Below are 6,263 nucleotides of genomic sequence, written 5' to 3'. Positions count from 1 at the left end.
AACAAGACAGAAATTGCGTCATCACGTATAGACGAGTCAGCATGCGTAATATTAGTCCATTACGGGAAATGTAGTATAGTGTGTGCAATACAGTATGATTACAGTACACAGACTCAAACTATACTAAACCATGAATCAAAGGCATCACAGATGGATGAGGTTTACTGCTTGTGAAAATGTATTGTTGATAGGATATAATGTCATTTTCTCTCATACGTACATCTTTGATATTTTTGTTTCTTCAGAAAATATTGAGCTGTATGAAGAGAGACATACTGAGACGAGGGCACAACAAAGCCTATTCCCGCTCAGGACACTGAAAAGATTTGGCATGGGTCCCCAGATCCTCAAAAGGTTCTACAGGTGCATCATCGAGAGCATCCTGACTGGTTGCATCACTGCCTGGTATGGCAACTGCAAGGCACTACAGAGGGTAGTGCGTACTGCCCAGTACATCATTGGGACCAAGCTTCCTGCCATCCAGGACCTCTATATCAGGCGGTGTCAGAGGAAGGCCCTAAAAATTGTCAAAGACTCCAGCCACCCTAGTTAGACTGTTCTCTCTGCTACCGCACAACAAGCGGTACCGGAGCACCAAGTCTAGGTTCAAAACCTTCTTAACAGCTTCTACCCCCAAGCCATAAGACTCCTGAACAGCTAATCAAAGGGCTACCCAGACCCCTCTTTTACACTGCTGCTACTCTCTGTTTATAATCTATGCATAGTCACTTAAACTCTACCTACATGTACATATTACCTCAATTACCTCGACTAACCGGCACCCCCTGTATATAGCCTCGCTTGTTTTTTACTGCAGCTGTTTAATTATTTGTTACTTTCATATATATATATATATATTTTTTTTTTATTATTAACTTCTTAAAGCATTGTTGGTTAAGGGCTTGTAAGTAAGCATTTCACTGTAAGGTCTACACCTGTTGTATTCAGCGCATGTGACAAATACAATTTGATTTGATACTGTACATTAGGCAAACGCACCATGCCCCCCTTCAGTTTCATCCACAGCTTAGAGTCGACATATGCCGATATAAGCCTGATGTGTAGGCTAGTTACTGTTTCTGAACTGTAAGTAAGACATTAGGCTTGTTTCTTATCAGATACAGTCACCATTTATTGTCCATAATATAAACCCATTAACCCTAGATGAGAAAAATACATTTTGTAATGAACATTGACATGTGAAGTTTATCAAAACATTACAGGACAACACAGTATTTCAGCATTTTATTTCATATTTTGAAAAGATATATTGGGCAGTAATATGGCATCATAACAATTGAAAATCAAATTATTGGCGACGACAGGTAAGGTGTACAAATAACTGTCAACCCAACCAGGCCAATAAGGCCAATGTGTTCCTTTCAACCAGTTACCTGCTGATATCTAGCCTGGTCACAGATCTGTTTGTGCTCTTGCCAACTCCATTGCTTATTGTCAAAGCCAAACACGTTTGGCATGACAATGAGTGACAAGAAGTTATCATGATAGCACAAAAAGCAAAAACAGACTGGCTCTCAGGCTAAGAGATATAATCAGACATCCCAAACCTCTCCTCGAGTACCCCCAGCCAGCCCAGTTATTTTATGTATTCCAGAACTAGCACTGCTGATTCAACTAATGAAGGGCTTGATGATTAGGTAACCATTTCAATCAGCTATGCTCGTTCTGAAATACAGTGAGGGAAAAAAGTATTTGATCCCCTGCTGATTTTGTACGTTTGCCCACTGACAAAGAAATTATCAGTCTATAATTTTAATGGTAGGTTTATTTGAACAGTGAGAGACAGAATAACAACAAAAATATCCAGAAAAATGCATGTCAAAAATGTTATAAATTGATTTGCATTTTAATGAGGGAAATAAGTATTTGACCCCTTCTCAATCAAAAAGATTTCTGGCTCCCAGGTGTCTTTCATACAGGTAACGAACGGAGATTAGGAGCACACTCTTAAAGGGAGTGCTCCTAATCTCAGTTTCTTACCTGTATAAAAGATACCTGTCCACAGAAGCAATCAATCAATCAGATTCCAAACTCTCCACCATGGCCAAGACCAAAGAGCTCTCCAAGGATGTCAGGGACAAGATTGTAGACCTACACAAGGCTGGAATGGGCTACAAGACCATCGCCAAGCAGCTTGGTGAGAAGGTGACAACAGTTTCTGTGATTATTCGCAAATGGAAGAAACACAAAATAACTGTCAATCTCCCTCAGCCTGGGGCTCCATGCAAGATCTCACCTCGTGGAGTTGCAATGATCATGAGAACGGTGAGGAATCAGCCCAGAACTACACAGGAGGATCTTGTCAATGATCTCAAGGCAGCTGGGACCATAGTCATCAAGAAAACAATTGGTAACACACTATGCCGTGAAGGACTGAAATCCTGCAGCGCCCGCAAGGTCCCCCTGCTCAAGAAAGCACATATACATGCCCGTCTGAAGTTTGCCAATGAACATCTGAATGATTCAGAGGACAACTGGGTGAACGTGTTGTGGTCAGATGAGACCAAAATGGAGTTCTTTGGCATCAACCCAACTTGCCGTGTTTGGAGGAGGAGGAATGCTGCCTATGACCCCAAGAAACCATCCCCACCGTCAAACATGGAGGTGGAAACATTATGCTTTGGGGGTGTTTTTCTGCTAAGGGGACAGGACAACTTCACCGCATCAAAGGGACGATGGACGGGGCCATGTAAAAAATCCAAATCCAAATCAAATCCAAATCAAATTTTATTAGTCACATACACATGGTTAGCAGATGTTAATGCGAGTGTAGCGAAATGCTTGTGCTTCTAGTTCCGACAATGCAGTAATAACCAACAGTAATCTAACCTAACAATTCCACACTACTACCTTACACACACACACAAGTGTAAAGGGATAAAGAATATGTACATAAAGATATATGAATGAGTGGTGGTACAGAACGGCATGGCAGATGCAGTAGATGGTATAGAGTACGGTATATACATATGAGATGAGTACTGTAGGGTATGTAAACATAAGTGGCATAGTTTAAAGTGGCTAGTGGTACATGTATTGCATAAAGATGGCAAGATGCAGTAGATGATATAGAGTACAGTATATATACATATGAGATGGGTAATGTAGGGTATGTAAACATTGTATTAAGTGGCATTGCTTAAAGTGGCTAGTGGTACATTTTTACATAATTTCCATCAATTCCCATTTTTAAAGTGGCTGGAGTTGGGTCAGTATGTTGGCAGCGGCCGCTAAATGTTAGTGGTGGCTGTTTAACAGTCTGATGGCCTTGAGATAGAAGCTGTTTTTCAGTCTCTCGGTCCCTGCTTTGATGCACCTGTACTGACCTCGCCTTCTGGATGATAGCGGGGTGAACAGGCAGTGGCTTGGGTGGTTGTTGTCCTTGATGATCTTTATGGCCTTCCTGTGACATCGGGTGGTGTAGGTGTCCTGGAGGGCAGGTAGTTTGCCCCTGGTGATGCGTTCTGCAGACCTCACTACCCTCTGGAGAGCCTTACGGTTGTGGGCGGAGCAGTTGCCGTACCAGGCGGTGATACAGCCCGACAGGATGCTCTCGATTGTGCATCTGTAGAAGTTTGTGAGTGCTTTTGGTGACAAGCCGAATTTCTTCAGCCTCCTGAGGTTGAAGAGGCGCTGCTGCGCCTTCTTCACAACGCTGTCTGTGTGGGTGGACCAGTTCAGTTTGTCCGTGATGTGTACACCGAGGAACTTAAAACTTTCCACCTTCTCCACTACTGACCCGTCGATGTGGATAGGGGGGTGCTCCCTCTGCTGTTTCCTGAAGTCCACAATCATCTCCTTTGTTTTGTTGACGTTGAGTATGAGGTTATTTTCCTGACACCACACTCCGAGGGCCCTCACCTCCTCCCTGTAGGCCGTCTCGTCGTTGTTGGTGATCAAGCCTACCACTGTAGTGTCATCCGCAAACTTGATGATTGAGTTGGAGGCGTGCATGGCCACGCAGTCGTGGGTGAACAGGGAGTACAGGAGAGGGCTCAGAACGCACCCTTGTGGGGCCCCAGTGTTGAGGATCAGCGGGGTAGAGATGTTGTTACCTACCCTCACCACCTGGGGGCGGCCCGTCAGGAAGTCCAGGACCCAGTTGCACAGGGCGGGGTCGAGACCCAGGGTCTCGAGCTTGATGACGAGTTTGGAGGGTACTATGGTGTTAAATGCTGAGCTGTAATCGATGAACAGCATTCTCACATGGGTATTCCTCTTGTCCAGATGGGTTAGGGCAGTGTGGTTGCGATTGCGTCGTCTGTGGACCTATTGGGTCGGTAAGCAAATTGGAGTGGGTCTAGGGTGTCCGGTAGGGTGGAGGTGATATGGTCCTTGACTAGTCTCTCAAAGCACTTCATGATGACGGAAGTGAGTGCTACGGGGCGGTAGTCGTTTAGCTCAGTTACCTTAGCTTTCTTGGGAACAGGAACAATGGTGGCCCTCTTGAAGCATGTGGGAACAGCAGACTGGGATAAGGATTGATTGAATATGTCCGTAAACACACCAGCCAGCTGGTCTGCGCATGCTCTGAGGACGCGGCTGGGAATGCCGTCTGGGCCTGCAGCCTTGCGAGGGTTAACACGTTTAAATGTTTTACTCACCTCGGCTGCAGTGAAGGAGAGCCCGCAGGTTTTGGTAGGGGGCCGTGTCAGTGGCACTGTATTGTCCTCAAAGCGGGCAAAAAAGTTGTTTAGCCTGTCTGGGAGCAAGACATCCTGGTCCTCGACGGGGCTGGTTTTCTTTTTGTAATCCGTGATTGACTGTAGACCCTGCCACATACCTCTTGTGTCTGAGCTGTTGAATTTCGACTCGATTTTGTCTCTGTACTGAGACTTAGCCTGTTTGATTGCCTTGCGGAGAGAATAGCTACACTGTTTGTATTCGGTCATGCTTCCGGTCACCTTGCCCTGGTTAAAAGCAGTGGTTCGCGCTTTCAGTTTCACGCGAATGCTGCCGTCAATCCACGGTTTCTGGTTTGGGAATGTTTTTATCGTTGCTGTGGGTACGACATCGTCAATGCACTTCCTAATGAACTCGCTCACCGAATCAGCATATTCGTCAATATTGTTGTTGGACGCGATGCGGAACATATTCCAATCCGCGTGATCGAAGCAGTCTTGAAGCGTGGATTCAGATTGGTCGGACCAGCGTTGAACAGACCTGAGCGCGGGAGCTTGTTGTTTGAGTTTTTGTTTGTAGGCTGGAATCAACAAAATGGAGTCGTGGTCAGCTTTTCCGAAAGGGGGGCGGGGGAGGGCCTTATAAGCGTCGCGGAAATTAGTATAACAATGGTCTAGTGTTTTTCCAGCCCTGGTAGCACAATCGATATGCTGATAGAATTTAGGGAGTTTTGTTTTTAGATTAGCCTTGTTAAAATCCCCAGCTACGATGAATGCAGCCTCAGGGTGTGTGGTTTCCAGTTTACAAAGAGTCAGATAAAGTTCGTTCAGGGCCATCGATGTGTCTGCTTGGGGGGGAATGTATACGGCTGTGATTATGATTGACGAGAATTCCCTTGGTAGATAATGCGGTCGACATTTGATTGTGAGGAGTTCTAGATCAGGTGAACAGAACGACTTGAGTTCTTGTGTGTTGTTATGATGATCACACCACTTCTCGTTAATCATAAGGCATACCCCCCCGCCCCTCTTCTTACCGGAAAGATGTTTGTTTCTGTCGGCGCGATGCATGAAGAAACCAGCTGGCTGCACCGACTCCGTTAGCGTCCCTTGAGTTAGCCATGTTTCCGTGAAGCAGAGCACGTTGCAATCCCTGATGTCTCTCTGGAATGCTACCCGTGCTCGGATTTCATCAACCTTATTGTCAAGAGACTGGACATTGGCGAGTAGTATGCTAGGGAGTGGAGCGCGATGTGCCCGTCTCCGAAGCCTGACCACGAGACCGCCACGTTTTCCCCTTTTTCGGCGTCGCACAGGGTCGCCGGCTGGGATCAGATCCATTGTATTGTGTGGAAGGCAAAATGTACCGTCAAATCTTGGGTGAAAACCTCCTTCCCTCAGCCAGGGTATTGAAAATGGGTCGTGGATGGGTATTCCAGCATGACAATGACCCAAAACACACGGCCAAGGCAACAAAGGAGTGGCTCAAGAAGAAGCACATTAAGGTCCTGGAGTGGCCTAGCCAGTCTCCAGACCTTAATCCCATAGAAAATCTGTGGAGGGAGCTGAAGGTTCGAGTTGCCAAACGTCAGCCTCGAAACCTTAATGACTTGAAGAAGA

This window comes from Salvelinus alpinus, chromosome 5 (genome assembly GCF_045679555.1).
Source record: "Salvelinus alpinus chromosome 5, SLU_Salpinus.1, whole genome shotgun sequence".
Lineage (NCBI taxonomy): Eukaryota > Metazoa > Chordata > Actinopteri > Salmoniformes > Salmonidae > Salvelinus > Salvelinus alpinus.
The sequence above is the reverse complement of the archived record's forward strand: the minus strand, read 5'-3'. Positions refer to the sequence as shown.